A 23,679-nucleotide genomic window follows, 5' to 3' on the forward strand; every position below is an offset into this window, starting at 1 on the left:
ATGACCTCATCGCCCATATTGCTATGTATAATCAACATATGCACCTGCAGTGCTTGCGATGTGTCATAAGAATATTGGGCCTGCTGATGAGGGGGATATTTGGGTGTAGCTTATGCTGCCCTACCTCTGTAACCTCAAGGCGCTAACCCATATTATGCCATCCCTTTGTTGCTGCATCCTCTTGCATAATGTCTTGTCATCCTACAAGTCCAACATTGTCCTCCTACATTCCCACAGTCACCAAACCTAGGTCTTCCTCCATCAAATCCTCTTTCATATGCCTGTCCAAATTCTCCTGCTCTTCCTCTCTGCAAGTTCCCTATCCCTCTGGGATTATACATCTGTCCTCCTCCTCCATTAAATCCCATAGGCCCTTGCTGCTGATAATTCTGCTTATATTGTTCCTCTCCTGCGTTTGTAATCAATGATGCTTCTACTGCTATTCTCACCAAATTTCTTTTGTACTAACTATGCTTCTTCGCTCACTTTGTCTCCTACTTTCTTTCTTTCCTTCTCCTGTTTCGTCCTATAATAATGGACAATAGTCAAATATATTTTGGGACATGGTTTCATCTCTAGCCCTACTACTTTTCGTAATTGCACTTGCATGCTGTCAGGAAGGCCCTGGCATACAACCTGCTAAAACACTGGAATATTCTTGTCCCAACAATGTCTTGTTTCTTAGCACCACGTTTCTTTTATCTCCTCAATATACTCCACAGGGTCCTCATCTGTTTTTTTTTATGCCAGTCATGTCTGATGTATCTGTTCCACCTGCAATAATTAAATGGAGATTACTATATACTGTTACCCCTGTGAATCCTGCCGTTCTTCACGGCTCGCCTGCTTGATCTCCTACTATTGAAGCAAATAAACTCTTCATATCCCCCACTGCTAGAGATATTGCTGCTGTTCTCTTCTCTAGTTCATGAATCCATTTGCCCGTTCCTGCTGTTTCAGACTGCAGTTTAGCTATTACATTTTCCTTATCTGTCTGGGGCCACGGGATGTAGTGTGCCAATCCCGTCCCCTTCTGTAACAAAGAAAGCTGTGTGCTCCACTTCATGTGCATGGGCACATGCTATACCTTTTTACCTGTAGCCACGGCTACATGGTCTGGCAGGCGTTGAATCCTGTTACTGCATAATGATTCTCTTCTTTCATTTACTGGGGGTGCAGGAAATGGAGGCCTTCAAGGGCTCTTTGTCCACTTATTGGTCATCACCCTGAATGTCAATAAATTCATCCTCAAATTCTTCCTCCTCTTCCCCATGCACTGAGTCCTAATCAATGCTGACAGGGTGCCCCGCACTCGGAGCAAACTCCCTAGGTTTTTGTTCATTTACTCAAGCATGCTCGGCTGGTCCCTCCTCTGCCTCTGTGCACTTGCTTCTACCGGCAGTCTCACTTGGGGGTCTTCGACAGCTCTACTGTCAATCTTAAACATAATCTGTTCCGCTCTGCATCTCCATGTTCCAGCAGCGTTAATCACTTTATTCCCTTTTACTCCCCTAATCAAATTACCATCCCAACTTTTATTATATGCCGCATTTTTCTGATCCTTTATTCCTGGCCAGCACCGGCACAACCCACCAGCCATGAGTGCCTCGTGTGGGTTGGCCAATCCCCAGCCAAGCATGGCCAGGTATGGGAAATGCCTCAGGCAGAGAGTGGGGCTGCTGAGGGAAGCAGGAAACAGTGGTGGCCATCTTTCCACTGGCAGCTGGCCCGTTTTGCAATATGACACTTGGGTGTCCCTCGCTCGTGGTAGTGAGTGGGCACCCAGTGGAAGTGGGGGCAGCCAGCTGAGAAGTCTAACAACTGCTAAGTAAATAGCTGGGTTGGAAGTGGTGCCTGCAATTGTGATAAGGGTAGCAGAGCTCAGGGGGAATGAGTATGGTGTCATTGTAGGTGTGGTGGAACCCATGTAGGCACAGTCTGTGGAGCCTTAGTGAAGACTCATCTATCTTTTTGCAGGACATATGTGTAGGGCAGGGCAGAACCTGATGAGTGGAGGGATTAAAGATGTAGGCAGAGGTAGAGAAGAATATTTGGGTGGATTCAGTGTTGGTGGCCAGTGGAGAAACTCTGATGCCTTATCCTTATGGAGGTGAGTAGGAAGGTGGTGCTGGATGTGGCAACACACTGGTGGCAGAAATGGAGAATGGAGAGGTGTGGAATGTCATACACAGGCGTGTCCAGGGGACAAGTAGCTTGCGAGTGGGCTAGACACAGCATAATGTGTCAGGATGATAGGGGGGTAGCACTTGCAACTGCAGAGTGGTGATACTTGAAGATTAGGCATGGAGTAGTATGATTAAGAGAACTGGTCGGGTGACCGGGAATTTGCAACTATGAATGCGTGCGTAGTTGAGCATAGTAGTGCTGTGACAAAGGGGGGGGCAGGAAGTGGGTAGGGGTGGAATAGGAGGATCGGCCGGCCAAGCGTTGGTCGATACAACAATAGTGCAGCAGGAACTAGAGGAACTGATCCTCTGACCTTTAGGCATTGAATCTTGGTCACCACAGGTTAGGTGCGCAGTAGCTGCAGATTGGGTGTGCACGGTTAGGGGAATCGGTGTCAGAGCTTCATTGCTGAGGAGAATAGATGGTCTGGGATCCACAACTTTCCAGTTTGCTTAACCTTGGACAACTCGTCCCGTACTCCCTTTTGATACAGCCTACTGCCTGTAGGTGCTCAATCTAATTGGATCATGACGTGCATGATCTATTTATCACAGTGTGAGGCCAATGTATAAAACCTTTTGCCTTCAATTTATGCTACCTATTTCTAGCAGAGTCCCCATCTATCCCTGAATCAGAGCAAATATATAGAACATATAGAATTTGAAATTCATGCATGCATTGGACTGCTTTCACCATTGGGGGCACTACGAATACATCTTGCTAATGCATCCTTGGCAATGTTACTGTGTGCACCTGGCAATTAAACTTATGCGTGCCTCTGTCTGCTATAACTTAATTGTTGCTTATCTAAACTGGAACCATGAGAAAGGTCTGTTCGTGCAGGTTCAGCTACCCTCTCTTTTCTTCTCAGCCTTGATACTTTCAATCATCTGGACACCACTCATGGACGAAGAAAAAATACCTTTTAAGCTATTTAAACCACAATGCTGTGCTTTCTTAACCGTGTACTGTACAGAGCCTTTCAAAAGAAGAAAAGGATGTTTCTCTTGTCTATTTATGATGCTGTTATACATGTGGGCCCTGTAAAACTGTTCGTACCACCATTTGGTACATCCCCTCCCTGAGTATTCAGCAACCTAATCCTTCCTTAAATGTAGCAAACTAGTTCTCTATATTGTGGAAAATTAACCTTACCTTGTGTTACATTCTATATGGCAGTAGCATGCACAAAATATCACTTTATTCCAATTTAATTATTCTATATGTTCTATATGTTCGCTCTCTTTTGGGGACAGGTGGTGACTTGCACGTCACAGGGTTTGTCTCCACCATCACACTGGCATGAATGGGCACAGCTAGCACAGGTATGTTTTCTTGCAATGGCATTACTGGTATTATGGTAAGCACAAAAGTGATGGGTGGAAGGTTTGGAATGAATCTGAACCACTGGCATTGCTCTGGGCAACCTTCCACACCACCGTTGTTTAGCCCGTCTGCACCTTTGCAAAAGGGGTCCAGCCATATGCAAATCAGTCAGGTACTGCCACCAATGGTAGCAGCCCAGCCCGAACTGCTAGGCCAGGTCCCCTCTGGACAGAAACACAAGCAACCCCAGACATGTTTCGGCCTTGTTGGGCCTCCACAATGAGGTGTAGCTTGGTTCCCCATGGCGCAGCGAACAAGGGACCCACATCTGGGCATACCCTCTCTCACATAGTGAGACAAACAGTAAGCACAAAAGTGATGGGTGGAAGGTTTGGAATGAATCTGAACCACTGGCATTGCTCTGGGCAACCTTCCACACCACTGTTTTTTAGCCCGTCTGCGCCATTGCAAAAGGGGTCCAGCCATATGCAAATCAGTCAGGTACTGCCACCAATGGTAGCAGCCCACCCCGAACTGCTAGGCCAGGTCCCCTCTGCACGGAAACACAAGCAACCCCAGACATGTTTCGGCCTTGATGGGCCTCCTCAGTGAGGTGCAGCTTGGTTCCCTATGGCGCAGCGAACAAGGGACCCACGTCTGGGCATACCCTCTCTCACATAGTGAGACAAACAGTAAGCACAAAAGTGATGGGTGGAAGGTTTGGAATGAATCTGAACCACTGGCATTGCTCTGGGCAACCTTCCACACCACCGTTTTTAGGGCTGGACCCCTTTTGTAATGGCACAGACGAGCTAAAAAACGGTGATGTGGAAGGTTGCCCTGAGCAACGTAATTATGTAATTATTTAGGACATGCTTGCATGCAAACAAATTAAACATTCCTTCAAATGTGTCAACTTTGTTACCAGTGACCCGCCCATTCCAATACTTAGGGATAACATCAAAAGAACTCCAGTGGTCAGTACCCTGGTGTAAGTGTGTCCTTGTTATGTCAGTGCTGCCTTTGAAGCATTTATTCCCATGGGATCACCTGTGGAGGGTTCCTGTGCCCTGCGTGGAAGGTTTACCCTTCCTCCAAGAAGATCAAAAAGCAAATTTGTGGTCATTGTCCCACATGTCCGTAGTGGAGACACCTAGGCCAGACAGCATCCCTGCCATAGCTCAGCACTGATTACCAAGGATACACAATTATTATAATTCCAATCAGAGATGCAGACAATTAGAAAACCTCCTATGCCTGCTGTCAGGTTTGTGTTCCAGCAGTTGTCAGGAATGCACATGTGACCTTTGATCCTGCCTTTCACCATCTATTCAGTAAATTGGTTAACTATAACAAACTACAGATGACAATTAGGTTGCCCTTTCCTTCGTGCCTTAAACAAATTTTTGATTGTCTTAATATGGCAGACATAATGTATCAGCTTCTCTGCATGCCAGCCTTTGTTTGGTTGGTTGCGCCCGCCATATTTTATTCCAAGATGGCGGACGCTCTTAATCTTTTTTCATGCACAACGCGGGTCTAGTATCTCGACATGTGAGCGCGCAGATACTCGGCAGTCACCGGATGGGACTCCAGCCAAGCACTAACAGCGTTCAAGAGTTAGAGCGCTTCACCCTGCACAAAGGTATTTACAGTGTAAACTTTGATAGACAGCCCCTTTTTTACAACTACGGGTTGTTATACCTCTGTATTTACATTAACAGATCAGGCGACCACCATACTCAGACACGATGGGACAGGACATGTAAAACCGTGCCTGCGGTCCACTGAAGCTGAATACTAGCACATTTCGCTCGGTTTGAAAAGTATTCATTCATTTAAAAAATAACACGGATAAAATGTACTCTAGATGATGCAGTTTCAGACAGCAGTTGTGCCACTTGAGACAATCGATATTTTGTTCAAATCAAAGATGTTTTCTCTGCCCCTCTGTTGAGGTTTTCCATATGACACATAGAGAATGTATAGATACAGCAACATTCTGCATGCAATGAATTTAGTCAAAGAATTGGAAACAAATATCTTCCAAGTTTATTTGTTTCTTTCAGTTCTAATGATTGTGAAGGATCTCAGTTTGGACCATTGAATTTCGTCCACATTCATATCTAATTCAAGGCCACACATGTCAACCAAGCTATTAAAAGGTTAGTGGAACCAGTTGCTTGTGCACACCAATAGAAGAGATACTACACTCCTGTTGTACTTTTATCCTGTTACCAATACGGCTGTTTTCGTTTTGGTTTTTAGATTGCCATTTGTGAAGGGAATCAACCAATGAACAATTTTTATTTTTTATTTTTATTGTAACACTAGTTTGATTCAAAAGAAAGAAAAACTTTTTGTTACATTTACAATTCCAATTCCTTCACTAGATGAGTTCAAAAATGTCACTCTGTATTGTTTATCTTTAGGGCATCGATAAACCATTTTTGACATCCAATTTTGAACATTTGCATATTAAGTCCTGAAGACGGGTCCAGCACACGCCTGATAGCATCTTTAAAAACCAGCTACAGAGCCTGTTCTTTTGTCTAATTAACTTCCGCTAGGACCCAGAAACACACTCTCTGGTGTCGACAGAGTCAAGGACAAACAAATTGTTTTCCGAAGTTTCATTCAACAACAAAATTTTCACCTGACACTTTTACTAACCTCACAACATCACCAGTACACGATGATTGTGTTAAGTGCAAAAAAATCGTTTTTGGTTAAAAATATTGATTTCCACTATAAGTTTTTTACGTGACGTTATGTACAAACAAAATGCATTTTTGTCTCTTTTTTAACATAAATCTTATTGAGTGTTTTCTATAAATTAAAAGATGTATATCTCTATTACTTCTGTCGTAATTATTCAACCGATATGAAAGGTAGCACAGTTTGCAACCAGTCACACCTAATACGTGTGTAGGCGGCTAGCTGTTTTTGTGGCATTCTCTTCACCCATGTGTTTGTAGTAGTCCTCAGCCACACAGCCCCCTAAAAAAGTGGACTCTGCCGCTCTAATTGCTTTGCATCACTTCCTCTACCCCTGGCATTTTGGTGAAATGACGTCCCTGGTTGGACCAGGGGGCTAGGGCCTCTTCAAATACCATTGATTTCTTGACTTAGGATATCAATAGCATCAAGCCAGACGGTATGTGCTTTCTGAGGCCATGATTTAGCACCGGATTGGTGAGCTGGTCAACTGGGTCCAACACGCGGTGCGGTCCAAGCGGCAGTGCAATGTGCCACTAAAAAGCTTGGGACAGGCAGGCGATTTTCAAGTCAGTGCAGCTCACAAGCAGGTCGAGATGAGAACCAGTGCCACGGCCAGTTCCTTAGCTTCTGGGTTGCCGGGAGATCCAAACCAGAATCTCCATGGGCAAGGGGAATCCTTTCCTGTCTGTGCCCTTCTTAATGAGGAACGTTTGTAGATGGCACTGTTATGAACCCAGGTTTCGGACTGGGGAGGTTACACCACTAGTCTGTACACCACCTAGGGGCTGGGCAAGCTGGATCACACTGGGGGTGACCCACACCCTTCTCTGGGGATAGGAGATTCCCGAAAGGGATACCAGTAATCCTCCCTATTCTCAAGAACACAATGGGCCTCATTACGAGTCCGGCGGTAACCACGGCGGTAAAACCGCCTGGTTACCGCCGGACTCGTATTACCATTCTGCCTCCGTGACTCCCGGAATTACCGGGGCATTACAGCCCCGGTGTCCCGGGAGTCACGGAGGCGGAATGGTGTTAATCCCCATTCCCATTGAGTCCCATAGGACTCAATGGGAATGGGGAAGTGGAAACACCAGCACCATCTCGTGATGGTGTTGGTGTTTCCACGTCCGCCTGCAGGCGGGAGGTGTTCAACCCACCAGGTCAGATCTGGCGGGAAGATCACCTCCCGCCTGCAGGACTCGGGATCGGGCGGTCCGGAATTAACAGTGGCGGCGGGTTTACCGCCACTTTTAATTCCGGACCCCCTGACCTGTAATGAGGCCCAATGTCTTTATAGCCTATATGAGACTTAAATTGATGCCTTAAACCCTATGTGTGCACAATATTTGCCCAGAATGAAGAAACACTGGAACCCCCCACCCTCAAGCAGAGGGAGGGATAAGGAACCAATCATCATTGAAGGCAGAGAGAAGAGAAACTTGCAAAGCCAGAGAAGCAGTTAGCTCCTCTTGGGAGGTGTGGCATGAAGACGAAAGTGTACACCAGATGTGGTGAACAGGTCCGCAGCCGAGCCTGTGAAGCCCTGACAGCCCTCCAGCACAGGAGCCAGAAGTACCCAGGCCAGAGGAACAACATGGCGCACCTGCCACCGAAGAAGCAGGCAAGTGGAATACTGAGACGCCAGCACCAGTGTCCCGCGTGAACCCCGACAGAAGAGAGGGCAAGCTCCACCCGACACACAACACCTGAAAGGAGCTGAAGAGGTGGTGCAGCAGTGGCCGAACTCCCTGACTCTTCTGGTGTGCACCGCCCGAGGAACGGAGGTATGCAGTGGCTCCACAGAACCGGGAGAGGAGAGACGAGGCACAAAGAAACCCCAAAACGGGGCGACAGACCCGAGACCCCAAGGCGGAGCTCTCACCCCTAAGGCAGGGTGAGAGCACAGAGACCTCAAAGTGGGTGAGAGAAAACAAGCCCCAAGGCAGAAGGGAGCAAGATAACAGAGAGCGCAAGGCAGGGCTAAAGAAATGAAACCACAAGACAGGGTAAGTGACCCGAAAGACTAAGGCGGGTAAGCAACTGGTGTCCCCAAGGCACGATGAAAGAAACTAGACCCCAGGCTGGGGTGAAACCAACCAAACCCTGAGGCAGGTTGAGAGACCTGAAACCACAAGGCGTGGTGAGAGAGACCAGAAAGCAAAGTGGGTTGAATGGAACCGAAAAACCATGGTGGGGCAAAGACCAAGAACTGTGTAGCAGCAGGAGAGAACGCCAGAGTCTTTTTGGGGAAAAGAGTACAAGGAGAAGAGTCGGAGTGGGGAGAACACAGACCAGACATCCACAGCTGAGAACAAAGACAAGAGAGGTTTATTGGACTGAGTTGAACAAAACAGACAAGACAAGGTTGGAGAGCCATTCAGCCTGCTTGCTTAGACTGTACACAGGGCAGGGAGAACCTATTCAGGAAGACACATGAGGGTGGGGATCAGAAGCCAACCACCAGTCATTTACACGGGATCAAGGCCCAAGTGTGCCATCATTGAATTTATGTGTTTCTTTGATAGTGGTAGGGACAGAACTCAGCAATGGATTGTCATGCAAGATGCCCACATTCTGCTCCGCTGGACTCTTAACCAACATGACAGCTGGCTGCTGGATACCTTGCCCATCCAAAGATGGCACCCGCCGCTCGCTCCACATTGTTTCCGTTTCTGGTGCCAGGATCTGCTGCTGCCTACACAGAGGAATTCTTCCCAATAATCTGTGCCTTGCAACGCTCATGTATCCCCCTGACGCTTCTGTTTATTCCTTCACCCTGGCTCTCCCCATTTCCGCTCCTGTCTCTTTCTTCTCTCTTCCGTGCTCTCCTGGCTCCTGTGTTCTGTTGTTCCTTGCATTCCTGTTTCCTCTGTGGATAATTGCTTCTTGGACCTGGTCTAAAGTCCTTGCCTCCTGGTCTCGCTTTCATCCTGCCTCAAGACCTCCAGGCATCGCTTCCTGTCCTCTGACCTCCAGGCACCATCATCCTGACTCTACTCCCCAGGCATTGTGGAAAAGGAGTTTCTTCCCCCGGAGGGTTTCCCCTACTGGTTCAGATCAGGCAGGTGGTGGAATGGCTGCCAGTGGAGACCGGCCAGTATTCAGCAAATCCAGAACAAAGAAATCACCTCAGGTATGTCCAATCGCTGATAAGGGTTGATATTGATACTGATATTTTATTTCTATCGCGCTCGTACACAAGTGTTTCAGAATGCGACAAGGCAAGGGAGGGGAACAGGGGAGAACAAAACAGCAATCTTACTAGGCCCAGTGACATTGAGAACGCGCAAGTGCAGGGGAGAAGGGGGAGGGGAAAAGTGCATGGAAGGGGGGAGAAGTGGAAAGTGTGAAGCAGAGGAGAAACAGATAAATAACAATAAATAAATAATAAAGGCAAGAAACAGTGGTAGTGCAGCCAGCAATTTGCAAGTGCTAGGTTTAAGGCAGCAGACAGGGTAGGTCTGATAAGTGCAGGAAGAAAAAGGGGGGCTGTATGAGTACAGATACAGACCCCAGTGCAAGGGGTGGCCCGGAGACAGTCGGTGGATGGCAGAGTGAGCAGGTACCTGGGCCCGGAGGACAGAGAGTGGCCAGGTGCACGGTGCCAAGAGAGAACAGATCAGCAGGGGAGAGGAGGAGCAAAGGCTGAAGAAAAGAGGAAGGTCTTGAGGTGCTTCCGGAACCGGAGATGGTTCTCCTCAAGTTTTAGAGTGGCAGGGAGGCTGTTCCAGAGGGAGGTCCCAGCCAAAGACAGAGATCTACGCCCAGCTCGTTTCTTTGAAAAACGACTGACCCTGAGGGAGTTGGAGGTAGAGGAGCAAAGAGCTCGAGAGGGGAGGTATTTGCGGAGGGATAGCTGAAGGCATTTTGGACCCAGGCCCCAGAAAGCCTTGTGGACAATGCAGAGGGTTTCGAATTTAATCCTTGCATCCACTGGGAGCCAATGGAGAGATTTCAGAGTTGGAGAGATACGATCCCAGGGCTTGAGGCCAAGGACAAGTCTCGCAGTCCTGTTCTCGATTAGTTGCAGAGGGCGGAGAGTAGAGGCAGGTAGATTTAGAAAGAGGCTGTTACAATAGTCCAAGCTAGAGAGAACCAGAGCTTGGGATACCATGAGCTTCTGGGGGAAGGAGAGGAAAGGCAGAGTACCTCTGAGGAGGTGCAGTAGGACATTTGACTTTTTAGAGACCTCACAGATGTGGGCAGAGAAGGAAAGGGTGGAATCAAAGATGACCCTGAGGTTCTTAGCCTCGCAGGTGGGGGTAGGAGGAGGGCCAAGGGCGGCCGGCCAGAGAGTGAGGGAAAAGGATGGTGAAGGTGTGCCGATGATGAGGATCTCCGTCTTGCTGGCATTCAGACAAAGACCATTGGTGGCACACCAATCTTGAATGGCAGTTAGGCAATCAGAGATGAGAGAGGGAGAGGAGGTGGCAGATGGCAGCCTGAAAATGAGTTGAGTGTCATCAGCGTAGCACTGGAAATTTGAACAGAAAGTGGCAATGCAGTGGGCTAGAGTTGCTAGGTATTGGTTGCAAAGCCAGGGCGAGAGGTTAGACCCCTGGGGAACACCACAGGTAGAGAGGAAAATAGATGAAATGAAGGACCCAAGTTGGACCTGGCAGGGTCGATCTGAGAGCAAAGAGGCCAGCCAGGCCAGAGCCTGATCAGTGATACCCAGGTTTTCACGGAGACGGTTGAGCAGGATGGTATGGTTGACCGTGTCGAAGGCAGAAGAGAGATCGAGGAGGATGAGGACAGAGGGAATTTTAGAGTCAAGGTTGGAGAGCAGATCTTCACAGATGTTCAGGAGCGCAGTTTCCACGCTTCTAGCAGCTCTGAAGCCAGACTGGTGGTCATGGAGACAGCCAACAGAATTGGAATGAAGGTTAAGCTGAGAGCTGGCCAACTTTTCCAGGAGTTTTCCCAGAAAGGGAGTAATGGAAATTGGGCGATAGTTAGCTTGACAATAAGGATCAGCTGTGGGTTTCTTGAGAAGAGGATGCACAAAGGAGAGCTTCAGAGGGGAGGGGAAGGATCCCGAAGCAAAGGAGTGGTTGCAAAAATCAGCAAGGGGCGAAGCAAAGGTGTCAATGTGGTCCTTGATGGTTTTAGAGGAACAGGGATGAACCTGTTTTGACAAGGCTTTCATAGATCAGACTTGTCTAGCAACCTCGTCAGGGGAGAAAAGAGAAAATGAGAAGGATGGTGGGAGGTGGCCAAAGGAGGGTCAGCAAGCACAGATGGAGAGGGGAGAGGAAGGGAGTGGGTGGAGAGGGTGGACAGGATGTCCTGGTTTCTTTTAATGAAGTGAGAGGCAAGGGCATTACTGCAGCAGGGTTGGCCAGCTCCTTGCAGATTTTAAAGAGTTTGCTGAGTTGTTAGATGCCGCAGGGACACGAGCTTGAATGCGGACTCTCTTCTTGGTGAGGACAGAGAGTCGGTATTGCCTTTGTAGCAGGCGACAGGCCAGTTTGTCAGAGGATGAACAGGAAGTTCTCCATTTCCTCTCAGCCGCCCTACAATTCCGTTTAAGTGTAGCTAGGTCAGAGTGATAGCAGGATTGCACTTGGTTGACTTCAAACGGATCCTCATAACAGGGGCAAGAGCATCAAGCGTATCAGAAATTGAAGAGTAGAGCAGAGACAGGGCTGTGTCAGGATGTGAGACAGCCAAAGGTGGATGGGGGGAGAGAAAGTGGCAGCAAAAGCCTCAACTGACACACACTTCATGGGCCGGATGTCCGAGAAAATAGCTGGCCGTGTTGGGGTAGGATTGGCTTGGGGGGAAGAGAGGGCGAGATGAGAAGAGAGGAGGGAGTGATCATTCCAGGAGAGAGGAGTGGTCAGAGGGATGGAGAGGGGGAGGTCAGAAGAGATCAAGACATTGAGTATGTGCCCTGCAGAGTGAGTTGGGCCAGAGAGGAGGATGGACAGGGAGAGGGAGTTGCAGAGGTCACGGAAGAGTACAGAGGAGGAGCAAGGAGAGTCTAAATGTATATTGAGGTCACCGAGGAGGAGGAGTTGAGTGGTAGAGGCCAGGAGGGAGGAGGAGAGGTCTGCCCACTCAGAGAGAAATGAGGTGATTTGACCAGGAGGCCGGTAGATGGTAACCACAGTAAGAGAATGGGTAGGCAAGAGAGAAAGCCTACAGACAAGGCATTAAAAAAAGGAGTAGGTCTGAGTGGGAATGATAGAGGCAGGAATCCATTCAGGAAAGATCTGGGCTACCCACCCACCGGACTGGCAGGATCTGGGTGCTGAGAGATCAGGGCTACCCCCCACCGGCCCGGCAGGATCTGTGTGCTGAGAGGATCTTGTAGCCATCAGGGAGGAGAGTGTCAAAGCTTGTGACACAGCTGGTCGTGAACTATTTCTCAGTATGACCAAGGACATCGAGGTCTAGTTCTTCAAGGAGGTGGCAGATGTCAGAGGAGTGTTTGACAGCAGAGCGAGAGTTGAGAGTGGCAATATGAAGAAGGTTGCCAGCCTTAAAGACCTTCTGGGGAGGGGTACAGATCAGAGGTACACCCTGTGGAGGAGAAAGATCCCTAGGAGGGGCAGAGGAGGAGGAGAGAGAGGGCAAGGTAGCCAAGGGGGGAGAGGAGGGGACAGCAGGGGATGAGAGGAAATTGATGAGGCGAGGGAAGCGCCTGTCAACGAGGAGTAGATTGCCCTGAGGGCCTTGGACCATGACAGTGCCATTTAGGTAGACATTAATGAGGACTTTAGAGGAGTCGAAGGAAGCCATGAGAACTTCCCAGCGAGTGCCACCATTAATGTGAGAGGAGGAGATAGGGCAGAGCACAGAGACCATATGAGGAGTCCATAGATCTGGCGAAGGAACGACAAAGAGGATGTCGGTGAGGGTCTGTCTGGCAGAAGCATTGGAGTAGGTGTTGGCGATAGGAAGACCAGGGTTAGAGGCCAAGATATCCCTTTTGAACTTCTTCCTACCAGACTTAGTGAGAAGGGAAGGATAGTCAATGGAGAAGCAGTTGAAAAAGATAGGAGAAACAGAAAGCGCCATTGGGGAGAAGCGAGGAGAGGATGGAGATACTGGGGGGGCTAAGGCAGGTAGGTGTGGGACAAAAGAGAGTGGTGAGGTCACTGAGCTGGCACGTTACAGAGAAGAAACAGTATACAAGCAAAATACAGAGAATTTCGCAATGGGCAGCCAGATTTGACTTTTTAGCACAAAGCAAAAACAGCAAGATTTGACTTTTTAGAACAAAGCAAAAACAGGAAGATTTGACTTTTAAATCTTGGAATCGGATGTTAGCAAAGGGTTTTAGGAAGCACTGCGAATCAGGATGACAACATGGGAGTAACAAGCAGAAAGAAAAGTGATAGTCAAAGGCGGTAGGAGTGAGTCCATAAGGAGGGAACACCCATAGTTCTGGAGGAGGCAAAGTCAAGGCAGTCCGAATTTCTCAGAGGAGTGAGGTGGCAGCATTATTGTGGTTGAGGTGCAGGGAGGACCGCAATTAGCGTTCTGGAAGTGGACACGGACCAGACAGGGGCCTTAAAAGTGGGCCATTGCTGAGAGGGCCGGCTGAAGCCTGCCGGTGCCTGATTGGATGGAAGAAAACACTCAGCAACCAATGGGAGTGCAGCACAGGGAGAGGTGGTTCAGCACAGCCTGCCTACACAACAAAGAAAACCACGGTGGCCATCTTGGAAGGGCCAATAAACAGTCAAATAAGCAGGCAATAGTGGAAAAAACTTGTGCTTTCAAAATAGGAAGGCAGCTCCAGGTATTAAAAAGCTCACAAAAATGGCAGCCAAATAAACAGTCCTTTTCAACAATTTTATGCAAATTTCATTTTTTTCTTTTTCGTCTCTTTTTTTTCTCCAATTTCGATTTTTCAGGTTCAATAATTCCCCTGGTTCTGGACGGAGGACTTCCTTGTTTGTAATGGACATCCTGATGAGCCCCCTTGTATCATTTTCTTTATAGAGTATGACCAGGAATCTTAGACTTAGGGACAGTAAAGGTTTTTCGGGATCTTGAATAAACAAATGTTCAACCACAATGCCACCTTGTCCGTCTCTTGATTCTGATCTATCACAGCACTTGTAATGGTTCTGTCACCTCCACTGGTAGGGTCCTAGGCACAAGTGCCTCAGTTTCACCAGACCTTGTCTACACAGCGGTTTCAATCCAAATGTGCTCTTGGCATGCATAGGGAGAAGAGCTTTCCTCTTCCTTGGAGCCTTCTGTCTTCTCCTCTGTAGCAGAGGGCTTTGGCATAGACTATATTTTCCTTGACTTGAAGTCCAACGATGAATCAACTAAGAAGAGGATGTCCACATCTTATAAAGGCAAATAGATACTGGGGATTGGTCCAAAGCAAGCCAATTGTAAGTAGTTCCATCCAGGCTGTTTTAACAAGTGCCCTTTGCCTTCCGACATCATACCCAAAGTGATTTGTCTGCAGGAAATGGGGTGGGCAGGAGGTTGTAGAGAACCTGCAGAAGCCAAGATGTTTGGACCCCTCTCTTAGCCTCTGACTTCAAAGGATTGCAGTTGTCAGCACACTGGTGTAAGACAGTCTTTGTTATGTCGGTGCTTTCTTTGAAGCATCTATTCCCAGGACACCTCCTGTGAGTGTTTCTGTGCCCTTGGAGGAAGGTGTTTCCCTTCTTTCAGGAGGATTAAATGGCAGCTTCCTGGCCATGGTCCCACATGGCTGTTGTGGAGAAAAACAGGCCAGTAAACTAATACACATTCCCGTGACATAGCTGTGTCATAGCTCAGCACTGTGCACAAAGTTGACACCAGTATGATATCAAATTCTGTGGCTGTATAATTGTGTGACACTCACTAAAGGTGGGTTCCCAACATACATGAGCAAGTTCCTAGTGAAGGGAAAACGCTTCAAAGCTTAACCAAGCACTGTGGCTGAGGTGTGAAGGTACACCATCCTCAACCTGAAAGTGACAAAACAAGAGAGACCAAGAACCTATATTCAAATTAGCACTTAGACATCACTTTTACAGATATATAAATTATCCGTAAAGTGAAGTAACTGAAATAAAACAGTCAACATTATCGCAATTTTTTTCAAAATAGTGATGTTCATATTTAATCAAAACATCTTTTTAAATAAACAGAATGTATGCCAACAGTCATAATTCAGATATCAATGCATACAAACAGTTGTGATACTAAAACACACTAAAAAGGTATTAGACATAAGTGTAAACAAATCAAAACCACCATGTAAATCAAACAGAAAATGTATGCTATAAAATTACATTACTTCATAACGTAATATGCATTCTGTATATGCACTTAAGATTGTACAGAGTGGAACTGAGGACCATTGTTTGTCAACTCAACATGGACATGAATCTATCTAATTGTGTGACACTAGAAGCCATTGTGCCGCAACCAGGCGTGGCTTATTCTTACAGTTTTATGTCCAACCGGCTGATTAGGACACAATTATTATAATTTGAATATGAAGTGCATACAATCAAAAGTCCACCTCAGCCTGCTGTATTTTTGTGGCCCACATGCCAACAAACAAAGGGGTCCCGTGCAAACATTCAGTTTAATAATACATATTCTGTGAGCAATCTGTATCAACATTAATTTAATGTAAAAGCTGTGAATATACAAAAACAATTTGATCAGAACATAACAAAATAAGGAAAAAAATAAGAATGATACATATGACCTAAGCACTAAAAACAACCCTGACCCTACACACATAACCCATTCTGCAGTCATACCTAAACAATCCTACAAACATGTGGACAAAGATAAACTGTATTGAAACAAACAAAATTGGACAATATTCAACAAGAAATAATATATATGCGAATGGCAGTAATTATTCATGTCTGGTCCTGGCCCAGGGCCACCTCGATGAACCAAAAGTGTCTACGCCCGTGGTGAATTAATCCACCCCTTGGGCATGACAGGTCATAAATAACAAGCGTGTGTCTCAAAAGATGAATCAATTAGAAAAGGGCAACTTGAGTTTCGGCTTGGATGTCAATGTATTTTCACAAAGTTCTGCCTTCACCAGGGCCACAAAACACAACTGCTCGTAGTGGGTGGGGGAGATGGGGGTCAAGTTCTGTCAATAAAGAAATAACATGCCACACAAGGGCGATCAATGTCTACATATTTCTGTCTCTCAAGCCCTGGAAGATACTCCAAGCCCAAGATCATCTTCACCTCCAGGTGTTCTAAGAGAGTGCATTCTTCAGGAACCCACAATCTCTGTATGGAACATTCTGGAAATGGCTCAAGACTCCAAACTGGCAGGCACCAGAGCTTCTGCCATGGACAGGGCCATGTCCCAGAAAGGAGGACTCTGCTGTCATTGTGGAATCAAGTGTTAAGTTCCTGATCGCGGCTCGGAATGCGAAGGGCAAGCCTCATCCCCAGAGCTCTGCGGCCACCTGCCGAGGGCCACAGCACTGCAAGGCAGATGCCCTGCTCTAGTTAACACCTGCCGGCAGCGTAGAAAAGCCTTGCGTCACTCTGCAGGTCATCAGTTACACTTTGGGTGAACGCACTCTCTGACGAACCAGGCTTTTGATGAATGTTTGTCCAGCATTGAGGAGGGATACGACATCTAAGCAGTTGACGACATAAACCAACAGGGCCTGCAAGCCTTGTGATGTGAGGATGTCATCCCATGTCCATTTCAGTACATCCGTCCGCATTGCGCCCCTAAAGAAATGCAGTCTTTCGACACCATCCCCAACACTACAATATATTTGCTTGTACCAACTCCATTACGCTGCTTGTTGTCTTCTCCCAACAGGTCATCAGACCAAGCAAAGGTATTTGAAACCAAGGCTGGGTATGCAAAGCAGAAGGATGGACCTCATCACGTTCTCTATATACATCAATGTCTCTGCCATAGATGACCTACTGGAAGAGTGTGAAGGCATCTGCATCAGGATTGTCAGCTTGAAGGACAACCACCTGATGCTCCAAATCAGCTGCATGGTTTAATCCCGAACTACAAGACAACGCAGAGTGCTTTCCCACCTGCGACTGAGGGCGGAGGGAAAGCTGACTTCCCGCGAGAAGGCTGGCATCACTGACAGAGTGCAAGGTCACCCATAGTGGTCACTGGAAAGGCAAAGGGACCAGGACGAGAATGCGTGTTCCTAGGTTTGTACCTGCCCAACCAGACGTTCGCCACACGTGTGGAATTAGGAATATACAGGTACCACAGTGTTGGACTATTCTCTGTTGTTAAGGTGTTTCAAGCTACCATACAAGGCTCAGATGAAGGTGTCATCAACATGAGAGATGACAGCCTTGGGTTTTCCTGAAGAGAAGAGAAGAGAAGCACCTGCAAAGTCGGTGAGTCGCAATGGCTCACAGATCTGCTCTGATTACACAGAAGAAGTGTGAGATCTTCAACGACCGAATCAAGGTTGTTGACAATGGATTCATTCAACGTATTCTTCCACAACGGCATCACAGCAGATCCCAGCAAAGTGAGAAACATCAAAGAGGTCCTTCCACCACGATTTGTCCATCAGGTATGCAGCTTCCTCGACATGCTAATTATTCCGGCCATTCATTCTAAACCAATAAACGCTCACAGAACCGCTGTGCAACTTTACTAAAGCCACAACAGATTCCGAATGGGCTCTCAATGGTGTATTTTGACTTGAAGAACGACTCTGAAATTACAGTCAAAGACACCCTGTGGGGACTTAATGTAGTTCTAGCACTGTAGGGACTCACCCAATCCCATATTTACACCTACGAGCAGCGGGATTCAAGACCCTCACGGAGCATAAACCACCTATGCCCATCTTTCAAAACACTGCTCTTCAGCCCCAGTCAGAAAGGAGACGTGCAAGGCTCCATATCTGAAGGCACAGTTTTGAAACTAGACGACCGGCCTGGCTGAGACCAACACCGCCTAAGATGTCCATGAAGCAGTCAACGGGGAGTGGAATGTGCACCTGATGACCGAGAGCTCCCCCAAGCATAAATGCACAGAAAATGGTGAGCCGCCAAATCAAAATGGCGACCCTTGGACAGTAGAAGACCCTACTACATCGGCTGAGTATCCGCCCACCTGAGGTTCAAGCAGCACTTGCAGTCATGGTGACCTTTCCAAAGGACCTGTCTCCGTCAGAGGAAAGGTTCCTGCCGGAAGGAATGCAAAGTGTCACCCCAGCTTCCCTGAGGCCGAGAGGTATCTCACTGGTGCACTAAGCAATCCCAAGTGCTGCGAAGACCAAAGCTCGCCTGAGAGAAAAAAGTGGGGTTCTCCATGACTCATCCAGCTGGTAGAGAAGATCCTAGGCCCTAGCACCCATTGGCAAAGTACCGGCTCAGGGGACCACTCTACTGCAATCTACACTCGGAGAGCAGGTGCAGGCCATGGGAGAGCCCAAGTGCGGACTATGGGTCCCTGTGTGGTGACACACCTCCTGGTACTCATGGATTAATACTGAAGGTATCCAAAGGTAGATGCAGTGATAGCAACCATCACAGACATTGGGTCCCTGTGTGGTAACACTCAAACACCTCCTGGTACTCATGGATGAATACTCAAGGTATCCAAAGGTAAATGCAGTGAAAGCAACCAGCACAGAGCCCATCACACTAAACGCTGAGAAGATTTTAGCCACCCAAGGCATACTTAAATGTATACGGTAAAAGAAATCCCAGCAAAAATTGACCCGGTAAAGGTGAACCCCATTATACCATTTAAAGGGAGCGGGGGTTGTGCGGGTGTCCACCGCTTCCCTTAAATGGTATAACAGGTCCTGGGTTGCGGGGGTGTCCTTTACATGATTGTGGCGGCAAAACCACTGCATTTTTGCTGCAATATTTTGTGTCCACGCGATTTTAAGACATGGAACCATACTTAAAGTGATCACACTGGAAGGAATCCCAAGGGATGGAACCCCAGGGGACGGAACTATATTTCAGAACTAACTGGACATCTTTGGCATTCAACAATCCTCGCTGACCCCATGCTGGCCCCAAAATGAGAGAAATACACCACAATTCATGGAATCTCTCAACAAAATAATGGGTGCCACACATTGAAAAGACAGAAACGGCGGTTTCCACATCATCACCACTCTTACATCTACACATTCAAAATGCAGCGCCACTCATTCAGACCCACCATGGACCCAAAACTCGTCCACGATCGAGCCACTGCGCCCCTCACTCATTCAAACTCATTACTGATCCATCACGTATCAACAAATAAACCTGTGATCCCTCAGGCATTCAGAATGTAAGCGCTGCGCCCCTCTCTCGCCCACATTCAACTCAAAGCGCACACTATCTGCACACTTGCAAAATAGCCTTCATTCAGCCATCATCTAACCACTCTGCCACTCACTCATTCCCCCATACACTTATCACATTACAATAACCTTGCCTCTTTTCCTCTCACTGAGTCCCAATGTAAGCGCTCTGTTCCTTATTCAGTGTCACTCACTGCAAGCCTTTCATCGACAAACCTGCCAGCCACCCTCCCACTTAGCCACAATTGAAACCCATTTGCCCCACACTTATTCAATCTCACTCCTAATAGCTGTCATGATCTCTGCTTCCAAAAGGTCAGGGTTTTCCCAACTCCCTGGCGAGGGATGAGGGAAGCCTCCAGCCCCGCTCCGAGTCTCCACACAGCTGGAGGCTTCCCTCGTTCCCCTGCCGGGGATGCAGGAACAAGAAGGTAAGTTGGGGGGGCGGTGGGAGGGAAGGGAATAAAAAAAAAGACTGACCCGAGTCCCCGGCGGGGGGGGGGGGGGGGGGCAGCCTCTCAGCCGCAGGGAGGCTCGGAGCGGGGATGGCCCCGCTTCGAGCCTCCTCATTGGCTGAGGGGCTGCCACGCCCCCGCCAGGAACAATGCTCGTGGAATTCCGGCTGAGGGATTCCCGGCCGGGTAACGACCCAGCAAGAGCCAATCAGAATGCGTGTTGCATTCTCCTTGGCTCTCGCCAGGTACTAATCCTGCTTAGTCCTGCATTTAGTTGTGCCCAAGTGGACCTCTCGAGGCCCAATGCAACTAGCAATGTGGGCTAGCCTTATTAAATGCACCAAGCCACTCTTGCACGCAGTTCATCTTGTCTGCGACCGCCCAACCTATACCCTAGTTGAGGGCACAGGCATGTGTGATATAGACGCCACTGCTAACATGACCCTGAAGCATTTCCAGCTGCTGCAACTTCCCAATTTCACCACCTAGGAGGGTTTATTGGTGATACTGGGTGGGCCACAAGCCACTAAAGAAATAGATCTGGGGGCGAAGCCTTCCATACTTTGCCATCTGGTTGGCGAAGATGTGCACAAGCTGTTCCTGTCGTTGCCAATCATTGGGAATGTGGACAGTTATGCCGCGGCCGCTTAAGCTCTCTCTGCATACATCGACCTAAGGGTAAACCCTGAGTTCTGTCTCCCAATATGATATGATATGATAGGTTATTTATAACGCACCTAATACCCAGAGGTTGGACCTCATCTTCTCCTTTGTGCTCCCAGTGCTAGCACCCGAACCCACACACTGGGGAGTGCTTAGGAAAAGACCACTGCTGCCACCCTCTGCAGATGCCCCCTTCTTGCAGACCTTGCCTTAGCTGCATCTGAAATACCAGTCAATGTCGGTGGTGAGGGATTGCTCCGGGCCACCAACTCCAATAAATGACTGACCAGCTTTAACCGAAGCGCACTTGATGTCTTCATGCACCATATCCAATGGAGCTTTGACTCCCCAACTGGGTTTTCCCCAGCACCATTATATCGCAGTGTGTCCCAGCCATAGAGGCCAAGGCTTGCTTCACAGCCATGGGATTGTACCGGGCCATGCTGCATCTGTCAGTTAGCCAGTGTGTTTCCCTAGAAATCACTGCTTATTTCCTTTATGCTGCCCCAATCATATTGAGATCTGTGGAGGATGCCTCTCCTTCGAGCAGGGCCCCTGTAGACATCTCTGCTGGGAATCTCTCTGCTAACAGCCAGGGCTGTTGGGCGTAGCTGTTGTAAGGAAGGCATGGAATCAAAGTAAAACAGACACAAGTGACCACAGTTCAAGGTTGTTTATTGAACTTTCTCAAGGGTGTGATAAACGCCTATCTAAACCTAAATCTAAAATGGGAGCCAGCTACAACCATCAAATAATAATAATACAGTCCTAGTGGAGTCTCGTCAAAATAAAAAGGGCCTATACTAAAAAACCTATTACCAATCCTTACCGCTAATTCACAAATAGTGTGGGGTAAAGAAGGAAGTGTTCACAAAATGATAAGTCAGGATGTTCAGGCCGTTGACCTCCCTTCCCCACGTTTTCAGCATGGGACAAAGCGGTTCACTCGAGCATAGCACACTCTGGGGCTTCTTCGGCACGAGGACACAGTTCCAGTACGAGCATCAGGGCCATCTATGCCCAAGTCTCCTATGTTATCAAAAAGTCCCTTGCTTCAGATTCTTGTATCAAACAAACGAAAAGTACCTTTCCAAGTATTCACAAAAGGCTGATTTACTCTTCACCCTGAATCCCCCTCCGCCGGGCTCAGGTCCCTTTTCACAATCCTTTCTCAGGTGACTCATAGTTCACCCCGGTTCTCCCTCAGTCGCACTCGGATCCCTTTTCCACCATTATTCACAGTCAGCCGGGTTCGGACCAGTTACAGCTCGTACATCTTTTGTTGTGTGACTCATGGTTCACCCTGGATCCACCTCAGTCAGGTTCAGATCCCCTTTTCATAATTCGTCTCCCTCAGTCGGGCTCGGACCAATTACAGTTCATATTCTTTTCTTGGGTGACTCACGGTTCATCCCGGATCTCCCTCAGTTGGGCTCATATCCATCTTCAACAATTAGTCTCCCTCAACCGGGTTCGGACCAATGAAAGTTTGTATTCTTTTCTTGGGTAACTCACAGTTCACCCCGGATCCCACTCAGTTGGGCTCAGAACCAATTTTCTCAATTTGTCTCCCTCAGCCGGGCTCGGACCAATTACAGTTCGTGTTAGCTATCAAAGATTTACGAATGTGCACAGGTTTGGCTTGACCCGTTGCAGGACCACTTCGATGTTATATTTCGCAATTTTACACTCTCACTTCGATACCTAACAGAGACCTTCGAGTGAGCACCTGCTGGACCACTCTGTATGTGGTATCTTAGGTTGTCTCCCCACGTTCAATCACAAAGTTAAATTACTTCTTCAGTTGCAATTATACTTGCGCTGCTCATCACCAACAGTTTATACTCGGTTTTCTTTGTACAATGTTGCCACTTGCAAACTTTGTTCTAACACAGACCGGTCTGCCATGAGTCTCCCCGACTCAATGGCTGTGCTGACTTTACTGGAGCGGCTTTGTTGTCAGTGCCAAGGACAGTATCACTGCAGCAATCGCTCCTCCCAGCCTCGGCTATCGTTGCGGGAGAGCCCCAGGCACCTTCGGCACACAATGCACCTTCATTCCTGGTCTTATGTTTCTTACTTTCAAGGGTTCTTGAAAGTAGCGGTTTTCCTCTGAAAAGGCCACAGGCAACTTCCTCCTTGCAACTCTTTCTGGTCTTGCCATCTTTCTCCTCATATTAAACTGCCATCTCGGAATTGCTGCTTCTTCGTGTGTTTTGCCTTGCTCAGAGTGTGCTTTCATGCTCTGTCTTTTATGCGTGTGGGAAGTGTGATGTGTGTAATTATCAGCAATTGCCTGACTCTGCCTGACCCTTGTGTTTGGACATGTCAGGCACACGGCTCGGGTGTTAGTTCGTTTTCGCTCATGGCAAACTGTCCATGAGAAAGTGTTTGTGTTGGAAATGGGGGTGGGATTGTGCTCCTAGTTATCCTACGTGGTAGGATGGGGAAAAGGTGTTATTGGGAAGGGATACAGCATCTCACCCTTCGGTGTCCCACATCCACTCCCGAGGACCCCTCATCTAGGTGATCCTCCTGCACTAGTCCACCCCCAGGAACTGGATTCAAAAGCGACGGACGTGTCCTGGCCACCTGGATGACAGACCCCCAGGGACTGGCGGGTGAGACACCACAGGGTTTCTCACACTGTTGTCTGAAGTTCCTAGGGATAGGGCTTAGATGATTCCAGACTGAACACCCAATTTCTTTCCTCCCTTATCCCCCATTAGAAGAGGAATATCATGTCATGTTTTCCTTCACTGTGGAAACTCAGAATGTACAATTTATGAGAACACGTAAAGTGAGGCTGATTTACCGTGATTATGCAGATGAGTGAGGTCCCAAGGAACCTGAATGAATGGGTGAGTAGACCAGAGGTGAGATTGCAGATGACTCTGTGGAGGGGAGTGGTGAGAGAAGATAAACAATGATGATGTGATAAGGTTGTGAATGAGAGAGCTATTGTAACGCTCACCTGATTCTCGCAGAGGCGCCGGTCTTGACTGGGTGACTACCGTATCTTCAAAGGTGATGTGCAGCACCCGAATGGCTCTTTGGGCTGGACCTCT

The sequence above is a fragment of the Ambystoma mexicanum genome, chromosome 3q, assembly GCF_040938575.1.
Source record: "Ambystoma mexicanum isolate Mex_15411 chromosome 3q, UKY_AmexF1_1, whole genome shotgun sequence".
Classification (NCBI taxonomy): domain Eukaryota; kingdom Metazoa; phylum Chordata; class Amphibia; order Caudata; family Ambystomatidae; genus Ambystoma; species Ambystoma mexicanum.